General features: G+C 63.6%; 1 long non-coding RNA gene across 1 annotated transcript; it reads right to left on the bottom strand.

Moving 5' to 3' along the window:
- Positions 1-2,251: 2,251 nt before the first annotated feature.
- LOC118605971 lies at positions 2,252-3,869 on the bottom strand. Its single transcript, XR_004952295.1, has 2 exons — positions 3,795-3,869; positions 2,252-2,632 (listed from the first exon to the last, which is right to left on the bottom strand). It is a non-coding gene; the product is annotated as an uncharacterized LOC118605971 (long non-coding RNA).
- Between the last annotated feature and the right edge of the window lie 8,941 nt (positions 3,870-12,810).

Below are 12,810 nucleotides of genomic sequence, written 5' to 3' on the forward strand. Positions count from 1 at the left end.
TTAAAAAAATAAATCCAGCAATGCCGCTTGTTTTCCAGAAGTCCGTGGAAGGCCCAGCCGTCCGTCAGGTCATTACGAGACGGGCCTGGGCAACAGCCGGTCCCGCCCTCCGCCCTTCTCCCCTCTGCCTGCCGCAGAGTCACTGCCCTGTGGCCGTGTTTGTCACGGGGGCCTTGGTGAGCCCCACGCGGGAGCACAGGGCCAGCCACAGCACGTCTCCACGGGACGGTGTGTCTGACTCGTTCTCCAGCGGGGACAGCATCGTGTGAAAAGGAGGCCTGTGTCCTCGGACACATCCCACAATGCACAGCGAAGCAGGAGCAGGGGTCAGACCCACGGGGCCTGTGCCCCCCTTCTGCGTCCCCTCCTGAGCTTTCGCCTGTGTCCCCTCCTGTGTCCCCGCCTGTGCCCCCTCCGTGTCCCGCAGCCTGTGTCCCCGGCTGGTTGCCCGCGAGTCTCTCGCAGTGCCCGCCGTGCCCCGGCCTGAGCCTCCTCTCTGTGTTCTCGGGACCCACCCCTCAGTTGCTTCACAAGGATTTGGAGCCCTGGTCACATTGATGGAACACAGCGAGGACAAGAGGGGACCCGAAAGCATTTGGAAGGTGGCCCAAGCTTCTGAGGACAGCCCAGGACACCAGAGCCGTGTGTGTCACCACAGCCAACCGTGCCAAGGGACACGGCAGGCAAAGGGGCCCCGGCCGTGAGCTGGCCAGCTGGGCCGCGTCGACCCGGTGGACGCCGCAGCTGTCTCACCGCGGGGGCGGCGGGTCTCTGCAGCCACGGCAGCCCCCCCCCCCCCACACACACACCCAGGGGCCTGCTCAGGAGGACTGGACGTCCTCCAGGAGCTCGTCCCGGAGCGCCTGCTCACGGTGGCAGCTCCGTCCGCAGGGCACCTGTGCTGGCTTCCACAGGGAAGGGGGCCGGGCGCCTGGCGAGCGGGCGCTGGGCCGGAAGGCCGAGCCCTCCGAGGCACGGCGACCTGCAGACAGGCCGCCGCCCCTGCTCGGTCCTTCCTCAACGTTCCCCTTTGACCCTTGGCATGCTGGCGTTGGTGGCAGGCCATCATGGGTCTCAGAGAAAAAATGGAAGAACGAGGGGACTGTGAGTGGCTGTGGCCACCGCGCAGTGGCACATGTGACCCCAGGCGCCATGTCCTCACCCGCCCGTCCCAGGCCGGGTCGGTGCTTGCACTGCTCGGTGTTCACGGTGCCAGGCCCAGGCGAAGCCTCGAACCCGCTCCTGTCCACCCCAGCGAACTACAGCCCGCGGGCAGGACCCGCCCGAAGTCTCCAGCCGCGACTCCGAGGCTGGCAGCGTGGGCTGGGGGCCTGTGGAGGACAGCGGCGGCGCCCGCTCCGTGCTGCAGAGACGCACTCAGCGGCCTCGTGGGCGTGACGGCCGCACGTCCCCGCCACGGCGTTCAAAAGCGTGTCCGCTCAGAATCGAGTGTGGCCCCAACTTGGGCAGCTCATCGGGTCGCAGGTCGCAGCCCGGGCCAGGAGCTGAGGGCCCGGGAGGCATCGGGGGGGCGTCGGGGGGACCAGCGGGGCCAGGGTCGTCTGTGGACTCAGCGGCCGACCCGCCTGGAGCTGCAGGCCCAGCCGCCAGACGCCACCTCTCCAACCAAAAGGGGCACCCTCAGCCCCGGGAAAACGGGGTCTCCTGGTCCAGCCACCCGGGCATCTAACCCAGAGAGGGTTCGACTTAAGTCTCGTTTACTTTTAACGACAGGAAAGCGGCTCCCTGCTTGCGCAGCCCGTGTCGGCGGAAACGGGCCGTGCTCCCCGTCGGAGGCGACGCGAAACCCACGTGCGCGTCGTCATGTAGACCTGGTCACGTTGGAGGCGCCACGGCCGCGTTCTCACAGAACCGGGGTCCCCATCGAGCGCACGCGTCCTGACGAGTCTGTCACTCGCGTGGACCAGGCTCTTCTTCGCCCTACATGTGAAATGTCCCCTCGGCCAGGCCAGCGCTGTGCCCTCCCGTCTCTGCCCCGCTCAGGATGCGGAGACGGGGGGTTGTGAGGTGGGGCGGCCTCCCCGGGGCGTCCAGGCCCTCCCACAGCCCTCACTGTCGCTTCAACGGCAAGGCTGGCCGGGCGGCCGGCGGGGGTCTGCACAGCTGGGGACTGTGCCCAGAGATAAACGGCATCTGAACGACGCCCATGTTTACAGTTTAGGCGGCGGAAAAGTCCCAGGGTGTCACTTGTGTCTTTGGAAATAAAATTTTCCTTAAAAAATAAACCTGATTGTGTTCCTTGGGCTTTATTTCTACATCATCGTGGTAACAACAGGAAAAGTGTCTGCACGTTGGTGGCCGGCGGACGTCTGGACTGGCTCATGACGTCTGACGCAGTGTGTGTCGGTCACGGCGGCCGGCCCTCCGTCCTCCCAGGAGGCAGCCCAGGAAGTCACTGGAAAGGCAACTGGAAAGGCAGCAGCTTATACCACACAGGTGACCTGGTCGGTGCTCCTGACTGCCACGGGGACACCTGCAGTTCTCCTGGGCGTCACCTCCCCCGTCCTCCGCAAGTTAATTCAAAGGGCAATTTTGTGTGTCAACTTGAAAGCCAAGGGACGCCCAGATGGCAGGTGAAATGTCACGTCCGGGTGTGTCTGTGAAGCCGTTTCTGGAGGAGACATTTGAACATGCAAACACACACCTCGATGTGCAACACCAGTTAGACACATGGGTGAATAAGTTAATGCTTAAATACATGGGGAATTTAAGTAAGTCTGCCTATTAGTAGATGCTAATATGTGCATTTTTCTAAATTTCATCTTTTCTGGTTCTAATCATTTCTCATACAAGAGATAGCTCCTGGCAGGGTCCTCATCGAGGGCGGCACGAAACGCCAGGGCCGGGAAACGAATGTGTGTTGATGAGAAGCACAGACCTTCATCTCGGTGGGGACCTGGGGCCTCGCCGAGGTGGGGGAGGCGCGGGGCGGACTCTCGCCCCGGGCTCCGTGGAGCCCGGCGGCTCCGGCCTGGTTGGCTCACTCCCCGCAGGGCTCAGGACCTCCGTTCTGAGACGGAACGGCCGTTCGCTTATTTACCGGATCTCTCTCCTCCTTGCCAGCGAGGAAGATGAACATAAACACATGACGTAATTCAGAGCAGCCTGCGAGTTAAGATCATGTGAGTTTGCAGAAACGCTGGCTCTGTTTTAATTCAATTAATGCAGAAACGAAGACTTGAACATTTGAGAATCTTTAAAAATTGTATTGCAGCCAAAAGATTTATCTCACAGGAGATAATTTCTAACCCAGCCACAAGCAGCAAATGCTTGCTCATTCTAGAAAGAACACGTCGTGTGGAGATGTGACATCGAGCACATTTTTCCTGCACGACCGTCTCGCAGCCTCTCGCCCTGCAGTTACAGGACATAAATTCTGGGTGACATGTAGCCCAGCGAGTGGGACGTCAGAAAATGCCATTTACAGCCGTTTGCATGATGAGCAAAGGGTGGCTTTTTGGGATGTTCTAGGACATTTTAAGTGATTCTGTCTGCAGATGGAGAATCTCTCTTAACGACAGTTTATGGGTCACTCTTGATAACAAGTGCCAAGCTATGTCACAGACCCAGAGAGGGTTTTACAGGCGGTGGTAGCAGAGAAATTCAGGTGTCCTGGCCGCTGTGACATGGACGCCTTGTCTGGACTCGTCACTGTCACCGCGCCGACCAGTGACGCAGTCTCGGTCGTTCACTCGCGTCGTCCCCCAACACCAGCCGCTCACCCCAGTGCCTTGAGGGCCGCGTCCCGCCTCCCAGACTACCTGTGTCCTTACCTGGTGGAGGGGGCGGGCTCTCTGCACCCCGTTCCAGGGCGCTAGGCCCTTCACGAGGGCTGCACCCTGCCGACCTTGTCGCCTCCCGAGGCCCGACCTCCGACACCATCACAGCGGGGGCGGGATCTCGACCTGTGACTCGGGGCCCAAGAACCTTCGGTCTGCACCAGCGTTGATGACAAAGGCGCCCGGCCAGCAGGGCCGGCGGACACAGGCGGGCGGGTCCAGCCCCGAGGCAGGCCTCCGCTCGCCGGTGCCGCCCACCCAGCCTGTCGCTCCGTGACGTTGACTGATGTTTATCAGCCACCCGTTCTCTCGACACTGGGTCAGACGTCGGATGTAGAGCAGAGGAAAAAACAAGTGATTTCTCAAGTGACCATTGGAATGAAACGCCAGGAAGGAGACCGAAGCGCGGGTGCCCGTGGGAGCGCGTGGGGCTGGCCTCGCGCGGAGGGCCAAGCCGCTGGCCCTATGGGCGGGAGGCTGCAGGCGAGGCTGCGTCCCTCAGGCGCCGGAGGCAGATGCAGCCGGCCCGGCGGGCGCCAGCGGCCACGATGCTGGCGGCTTGTCGGGGGCACACTCAGTGGCATCTCAGTCACGCGAGGGCTTCGCGCCCGAGCTGAAACAACGGGAAGAGGCGTGAGCCAGCAAGAAGCTCGCTCAGGGCCGTTTTGTGAAGCTCGCCCTGGCCACGAGGCGGAGAGAGGGCGAAGCTGCTGGAAGTGGGGGCCGGGAGCGCGGGAGGGCCGCGGGGCGGCGGGCGCCCCGTCCTCCAGGCGGCGATGGGCTGGGAGGTGTGGGAGGGGCCGTGAGGAAGCCTGACCCCGTCTCCCACGGCGGGCAGGCCCTGGGTGCCCCCGCTGGGACAGTGGTGCCGAGCGAGTTGGCAGGGGGCCACACCACTGTCGCCTACAGGTGACTAAGACCACAACAAGGCACCGAGGAAAAGCTCACTTCCCGTGGAGTCTGCAACAGGGCGTCCACCGCCAACCCTGACCTTCACGCGGGAGGCGTGGCTGACTCGGGCAAGTCATTCACTGCCACGTGGCGGTCGCGTGTGGAAGTCGCCGTGGGGGAGGGGGGCGAGAGCCGGCCACCGTCCTGAGCTCCCGCTCGAGCCGGCGATGGGCGTAGCACGTGCCGTCAGCCAACGGAAGGGACCCAGCGCGTCCCAGCATTTGGCCCCTGGGTGTCGTGCAGCCACAGCGTGGAGGCTCTGAGACCGCCTCAGCCGTGGCTCTTGCCCCGTGCTGGGTGACAGCTGCGGGCTTCGCACGTCCGTCTCTCCCAGAGGGTCACGTACTGGTGCTGCAGCGTAGCTCACGCGGATAGGCGGGCCCGTTGCTTCTGTGCTTGAGGACAGAGACCTCGACGACGACAGGTGGACCCCCGGGCCCTGCCGCGTGGAGCAGAGGGACGCTGGCCCGGGACGGCCGGACGCACACGGCCTGCAGGTGGCACCTGCAGAGCCGATGCTCGGCGACATCCGTCCTCGGCCCGCCGACTCCTTCAGCATGCGTGGCTCTGGTCCCCGTGGCCCCGGTGCAGCAGAGGGCACGCGACGGCTCGCCGCCACAGGTTGGGGTGGCCTTGGCTGGGCCCCAGGGGCTCCTGTCAGGGGGCTAAGCAGACGCCCTGGCCCTTTCTCAACTGGGGGGCCTCGGTGAGCAGCCCGCCTCACGCCCCCGAGGGCAGGACGCGGCTCAGTGCCAGCACTGACCCTCTCAGGCGGAGCCAGCTTCACATGCACCTTCGCCAGCAAGGCCTGTGCCCGAGGTGACTGGCGTGGCTTCCTGACAGGTCCACGTGCGTAAGCACGGGACGGGGGTCCCCGTCCTCCGTCTGGTGAAGGATGGATCACACATGGCTACTTTCAGTGCAGTATAGTAGTTTTTTCTGTTGTCGTTGTCGTTTTTGCATTTGTTGAAGGAATTTGTTGAAATGATAACACGAGTTTGGCCTGTAGACAGCAGAAGCGAGGACCGCAATCCCGTCTCGGTGGCCCAGCTTCACCCCGGCTGTCGGGCCACAGCCCCTCACCGCAGTCCGCAGGCAGGGCGAGCGGCAAGCAGGGTGCGCCAGACACGTCACCCCACCTGGCGACCCGAGTCACCAGCGCCGTGTCATTGGCGTGGCCGGGAGGCGGGGCTCACGGCGGGGGCGCAGCAGCGCCCAGCGGCAACGCAGGCCCCAAGCCCCACCTGCTCCCACGGCCTCCGGCATCTGTGCGATTCAGCTGCATGGGAAATCTTAGCGGGAGCAGCGAGGGGGTCTTTCAATTTACCAAGATCTAAACACTAGCGGCCGCATTTATTTTGTGCACACGAGTCCACACTAATGTGCCAGCCCAGCAGGGTGTCCTTTGGGGCCACTGATCACATTTGTAAAGACACAGGGGACCAGAGAAGCCATCGATGCATCGGTTCTTACCGTCGACAGCTAGAACGTTCTAACCCCTCTCGCACGTTCGCGGGCTCTGCCGGCCGCTCAGGAAGGCCGGGCTCACCGTTAGTCTCCCCTTGACTCACTCTTTGTCTTTTAAGACACAAAAGCATCTGAACCTATTCCGAGGTAGTCCCCCGTCTGAAAACCGGTGTGTTTATACACACACCCTGCAGAGTTAGTGAATTCTGTGTAGACACGGTTTTCTCCTGAAGGGTGTGCAAACGCGTGTGAGTGTGTGAGCGGAGAGGAAGCCGTTCACATGAGCGCGTACTGCTCCCATGTCCGGGGGCACGTTAACCTCCACGCACTTTATCAAGGCCCTGCCCTTTATTCCAAAGCAGCTATTTGAGAGATAAATAAGAACATTTAAGTAAGTCTCAGACTTGCCAAAACCTCTATATGTGGCGTCAAATCTAAAGTCAGCTGGGACAAAAGCACAGCATGTTTGGGATCAAAAGCAGAGAAAACGGTTTTGCTGTGTTAAGACTTAGTTTGTTTTCAGAGAAATAGTGATAAATACAGGTTAACACAACGTCGTGACCGTGCGGACGCAGTCAGACCATGTCGCGTATTTGAAAACCACATGTGAGTCGAGGAGAAGCTTGACGGTCGAAGCCCGAGGACCCTGGGCTCCGTCGTCACTAAGACGGGTGCTGTCTGCTACTTTGCTGTGGCAGAAGCCATCGGGCTTGCAGACCCCGGTGCTGGAGAGAAGTCCCCCCTGGAGCCCTCCACAGTTCAGCCTCCTCCGAAGCAGAGGAAATGGGTGCCTGGCCTCCGGCCATGCAGGGTGCGCCGTTCCCGCGGCCGGTGCGGAGCTGGGCCCTTGGCGGGCGTCCCAGGAGAGAAAGCGTGAGTCCCGCTGCAGCCCTGGGCTCTGGGCAGCCTGCGGGATGGAGGGCCGGGCCAGGAGGGGCGCCAGGACCGGGGAAGATGCTGCCCCACATCGCCGGCAAGGGCCTGGCCTTCGGACCACGGGGTGACGTCCGGGGCAGGCTGAGCTCTCGGCAGCAGGCCGGAAGGGAAATGAGACTGACCAACTGGCCTTCGGGACCCGGGGGTCATCCCGCTGAGCGCAGGAGCCGGTGGTCAGTGGGGGACGGCCTCGCAGGCCCTGAGCACCCGACGAGACGTGGCCCGCTGAGCGCAGGAGCCGGAGGTCAGTGGGAGACGGCCTCGCAGGCCCTGAGCACCCGACGAGACGTGGCCCGCTGAGCGCAGGAGCCGGAGGTCAGTGGGAGACGGCCTCGCAGGCCCTGAGCGCCCGACGAGACGTGGGCAGGGTCACACCCGGTGGAGGCCGCCCAGGCCACGGGCAGTGGGGCCGAGGCCGGTGGGGGCTCAGCCCCCGCGTGGAACTCCCCGTGAACGCCGATGTGTGTCTGCGTCTCGGGAGGACCCACCTTCCTGCATCCGCGTCCCGATTATGACCTAAGACGGACAGAACACGCGTCTGAGGCCCAGCACGGCCCACGACACTCGGCCCGCAGGGCACACGGACCCCATGCCGATGACCTGAGCTTCAAGGCACACCGTGCGTCACGGCCCGCCCCCGGCGCCACCCCACGTACCTGAAAGGGCCTCTGGGGCATGCCCCGCTCGGGGACCCCGAGGCCGTGGCCTCTGCCCGTCCTTCCAGCCCCTCGGGGTGAGCCCGGGGCTCTCCACATCATCACCACCTTGTCCCAGCCCCGAGAGAGAGTCTGAACACGGCGGAGGCAACAGACAGCGCTGAGCGTCGAGGGCACGAGTCGGGCGTCTCGGTGGTTCTCCGGAGCCAGATGTCCTGAGCCCACGCTGCGCTTCCCGTGTGGGACATGCTCCACCCCCTGCTCACACACAAAGCAAGGTCACCTAGGGACAGGTCCCCGTCAAACCCCGGGCTGCCACCCCCACTCCGCAGGCCCCAAATCCAGGAGTGCAGAGGCGCGCTCGTCGGGGTGTGGCTGTCCTGGTCCCACCCAGGGTCTCTGGCCCCCGAGCCAGCGCAGGCGAGCAAGGGTCCCTGGCCGCCCGGGGGGGCCGGCTCCCCGTCACAGGCCAAGGAGGGGCTGTGTCTGGGCTGCCGGGGGACTCGTGTGCGGCCAGAGGTGGCTGGCCCAAGGACTCGGGGTCCCATCTACCTCGGGCCACTAGAAAGACACTTTGTGGTGAACTCGGAATCTCGGTGTCTAGTGAAGTGTGTGTTGCTTATTCAAGGTAAGTGTTGAAATTTTCCGTTGTGTAACAGAAGAAAAGCTAGACACATCCTCGCTGGTCTTTAAGGGAACCACAAATGATTTGCTGACTTTTTTTTTTTTCAGGAAATACTTTTTAAATCATGTCTTGGCAAGAAACTAAGAGCTATTTCTGGGTTTTGAGCTTTTCTTGAATAAGAATCTGGACTTAAAACGTTGAGGACTGCTTTAATTTAAAAACTAAAAATTATATAAAACACTATGAAATGATTAATAGTGTAAAATTGTTATTAAAATGTTCAAAATTTGCAGCCCGCGATGTGACAAGGGAACCTAAACTCAAGACAAGCTGAAACCATGGCTGCCGTGGCTGCCGTGGGTCACGAACAGGGAAAACGAGCCGCGGAACGTGACACTGTGAAGGCCAAGCTGCAGAAAGTGCAGCGGGGTCTCCGAAGCCCCGCGTGGCCACCGCAGAAAACGCAGCGGGGTCTCCGAAGCCCCGCGCGGCCCCCGCAGTGGGCGGTGTGAGCCCGGGTTTGCGCAGAGCGGGTCGGGCCCCCCGCGGCCCGCGGCTCGCCCGCCAGCCCCAGCGAGATGTTCCCTCCCACCGGTGAGCGGGCCGAGCGTCTGGGGCGCTGACGATCCAGCCACCCCGGGGTCGCGTCCACAACCTGTGTCTTCAGTACAAAGCAGGGCCTTTTGCCAACATTAACTTCTGCTCCTGCAGGATGGTTTTTAGAGAAAAATAATATAAAATAATAGCCCAAGAGCCACAGCACCAACATCGGGGACACCGAGCCCCTCACGTGGCCACTTCACAATCTCACGGCCGCTCGGCGCCCCCTTTTTGGGTATCCACCCACAGAAACGGGCGACCCCACCGACCGGCCCGGCCCGGCCCTTGTGAGAACTGAACGAGAACTCAGGGTGTCGAAACCCTGAGGGCCGGGCTCTTCCTTCGGCGGGACCCGCACAGGCCCGGGGCACTGGGCGTGGGTGCCACCCCCAAGCCCGCTGTCTGTGCGGAGCCCTCTCTCCCGCCCACCTCGCTCAGTCCAGCTTCCTGGAACGACCTCCAAACCGCACGGCCTGGTCCCGAGCCTGGCCACCCTCTGCTTCAAGGGGCAGCGCGCTGGACGAAGCCGGGCAAGAGGATCGGCACAGGAGAGTAACCCCGCTGTCACTCGCGCCGTGGGCCGCGGACTCCGCTGAGCATGGCAGCGGCCTGGCCCAGGCCCCAGAGCGGCCGTCTCAGGCGCCGTGCCCCACGCCGTGGGGGGGCCCCTCCCGGCACGGGCCGGGTCCTCCCCGTCCCCACCCCTGTCTGGGCTCCAGGGCTGACCCCATTCCCAGCACATCGACCCACAGTAGAACACAGCTCAGCTCTGAAACATGCATCCCCCGGGGAGGTCACACCCAGGATGCTGTGATGAGGGTTTGGGTGTTTCTGAAACCCTGTGGCGTCCCGGTCAGGGATCGGGGCGGGGGCGTCCTCCGGGGTGCTGACCTCGCCCCTCCCTGGCTGGCGATGCTGACGTCACTCCCGGGGCCGGCCCGTCACGCCCAGCCCTGCGGCCGCCCGTGCCCCGCGCTGTGTCCCGCGCCGGCCGCAGGGCCTGGCGAGAGCAGGGAGTTGATGTTCGGCGACACCGTGGAGACCCGAGGCCCCCGCGGGCGTCCTCCTGGCCAGCAGGCCGCGTGAGGACCGGCGTGTGTGACGCCCTCCGCACACCCGGTGAGGCGATGCCTCACGGGGACCTGGAGAACCTTCGTTCAGACGCTCCCTCCTCGGCCGTTCCTCCAGTGTGGGGGTGACCGCTTACCACAGCGGGCCCTGGGGGGCAGGAGGCTGTGCTGGGCCTCTGTGCGGTGGGCGGGGGGAGCCGGGAGGTCCTGAGCGGGAAGCGTGCGAGCCGGGGCCTCTGCCTGGGGCTCTCTGTCCATCACCTTAGTGTTTGATGCCCGTCCCCCAAACATGCGATTCGCGGCCAGGCCCTGTTGCTCTGGGCTCGCAGTCCGCACAGCAGCCAGGGACGAGCATGGTCCCATCGTGGGGGCCGCGACCTATCCCTCCCCCGCCCCCGCCAGCCCTGGGGACCCACACTCCCCCGACAGCCTCGCCCCGCACCCCTGAGCCGCGTTCGATGACCTCAGGCGGCTTGGCCTGGTGGCCAGGGGGGCCGGCCTCCAGGCTCTGCGCCTGTGTCCCCGGCATCTCCCCGGGCGGAGGCGGCGCTGGCCCCCGAGGGCACCGCACACAGCAGCCCCGGCGCCCGAGGACCAGGGCGGGTCAGGCTGTGGGGCTGGCGCTCGGCGGCCTGAAGCCAGACCGCTGGCAGGAGCGGCCACGGGCGTCCCCAAAGCCGGGGTCCCCAGGCTGTGCTGCAGTGAGCAGCTCGCACCCGGAGCCGCACGCCCCTGCCGAGGCGCTCCCGGGGAGGGAGGCCGGGCTTCCTGGCTCAGGACCATCCCGTCTCCTGCCCCGTCCAGTCCTCAGCGGAGTCCCACCTCCCAGGCCCCCGCCCCCCACCACCCCGTGGCGGCTCCTGTGGCCAAAACACCACTTCGTGGAATTCCGACTAATGAGCCAAGCCTGACCTGGACCCTGGAACCCACAGCATGCCTGGGAGGGACCCCGGCCCGCCTACAGGGGGGACGCGGCCACGGTGAGGGTCAGGGGCCACGAGTCCCTCCGGGACCTTCGTCTCCCCGACCGCAGGCCCCAGGCTGGGGACTGGTGAGTGAGGACGCCGTCACCCTGTCGCCTGCTCCTGAGCCGGCGCGCGCGCGTGAGGACGAGCCGGCTCGTGACCCGGTGTGATCGGAGTCCAGCGGTCACCGCATCCTCCGTCCCCAAGCACAGGCTCCGCAGGAGCATGGCCCACGGCCACCGCCAGTGTGCCAGAGCCTGCCACGTGGGGAAGCCGCCACCCTCCAGGGACAGCACCTTCCTGTGCCAGGTCACAAGACGCTGCAGACAAGTCGCGGGACAGGCGGGGCTGGGAAGGGCTCAGTGGCCTGTCAGAGGACTATTTTCCGCACACGACAGGATTTCCGACCGCGGAGAAACTCGTGCGCGCTCACACCCGGCCTCCTGGTGCTCACTCTGTCCCGCGAGCAAACGCAGCCCAGCCCCGCTCGGTGAGTCCACGTCCGGCCGGAGCCACCTCCCTGGAGGCCTTGCTCCTGAACTTCTCCAAGGCTTCTCGATTCCAGCTACAGGTCTGATCTGTTCTTCCACGTGTGTGCCACAAAACCGTCCCATCCTGTCACCTCGCATGGCCCCCCCACATCTCGCTGCTTCCCTGCCTGACTCGCCCCGGCCCCCTTCGGCACGCGTGGCTGCCCCGTGCTCCTCGGACACCCCGCAGAGCAGCTGGGGGCAGAGACTGCCATCGGGCTCCGCCCAGCGACCCAAGGTGTCCTTCCCGCGCCCTCCGCGGTCCCCCCTCTGCGGCGCGAGAGCCACCCAGGGACGTGCAGCGGTGTCGGCGAGAGGGTCTTGCGGGTGCTGCGTTTTCCTGAGTCGTCGTAGTGACGCTTGCCAAACTCACTGTGTGGTCCTGCCCTCCCGTCTGACGGCGAGAAACGGCAGGAGGCAGGGACCGTCCGTGAGACGGGCCTCGCGAGTCGCCCAGACGCCTGCCGGGGCAGCGCGTCCTCCCCGCCAGGGCCTGAGGCCCGCCGGGGTCGTGAGAGGCGGAGCAGGGTCCTCCCCTCCCCCACAGAGGCTCTTCTAACTCTTTCTCAAAAAAGGGAGAGAGATTCATGTGTAGAAAACCTTTTGCAATTTATTTTCTGTTATTAATAGTCTTTAAAGCATAAAAAACGAGGCTCTAGCTGAATGCGGGGTTTCGGTGGTGAGACGCCGACTGGGCCGACAAATAAATAAGTATTTACAGTCTTTGGCAAAACAAAGAAGTTTCATCAATCTGTACGAGAAGAAGTTTGTTTAGAAACATAAATAATTTACAAAAAAAATATGGTACATTGTCAATATTCACATCGTCGCCCCGCACCGCTGTACCCTCCCGCCAAACACAGGGACCCACAGACGCGTCACACCCGGACACCTGCCGGCGTCCCCTTGCCGTCCACGAAAAAGTAAAACGGGCAGCAAAACAAAAGAAAATAAAGCTCAAAGGAAGCAACGAACACAACCTTTATCAAATGGAAGGTGGGCGTGAAAACGGAACTTACGGATTCTCTCTATTTAGCATCAAAACGAACCCGCTGTTTCGTTTTGGGAGGATCCGCCCCACGCAGGGCAGGCCGGATGGGGTGGCCGTGCAGCTCGACTGACCGGGCCTGCAGGCGGCCGCGGGCGGACTGCACACGGCGGGTTGGGCGAGACTTGGCGCTGAGATCGCATCGGCACAGGTTTAAAATCC

This window comes from Rousettus aegyptiacus, unplaced genomic scaffold (assembly GCF_014176215.1).
Source record: "Rousettus aegyptiacus isolate mRouAeg1 unplaced genomic scaffold, mRouAeg1.p scaffold_m13_p_1, whole genome shotgun sequence".
Lineage (NCBI taxonomy): Eukaryota > Metazoa > Chordata > Mammalia > Chiroptera > Pteropodidae > Rousettus > Rousettus aegyptiacus.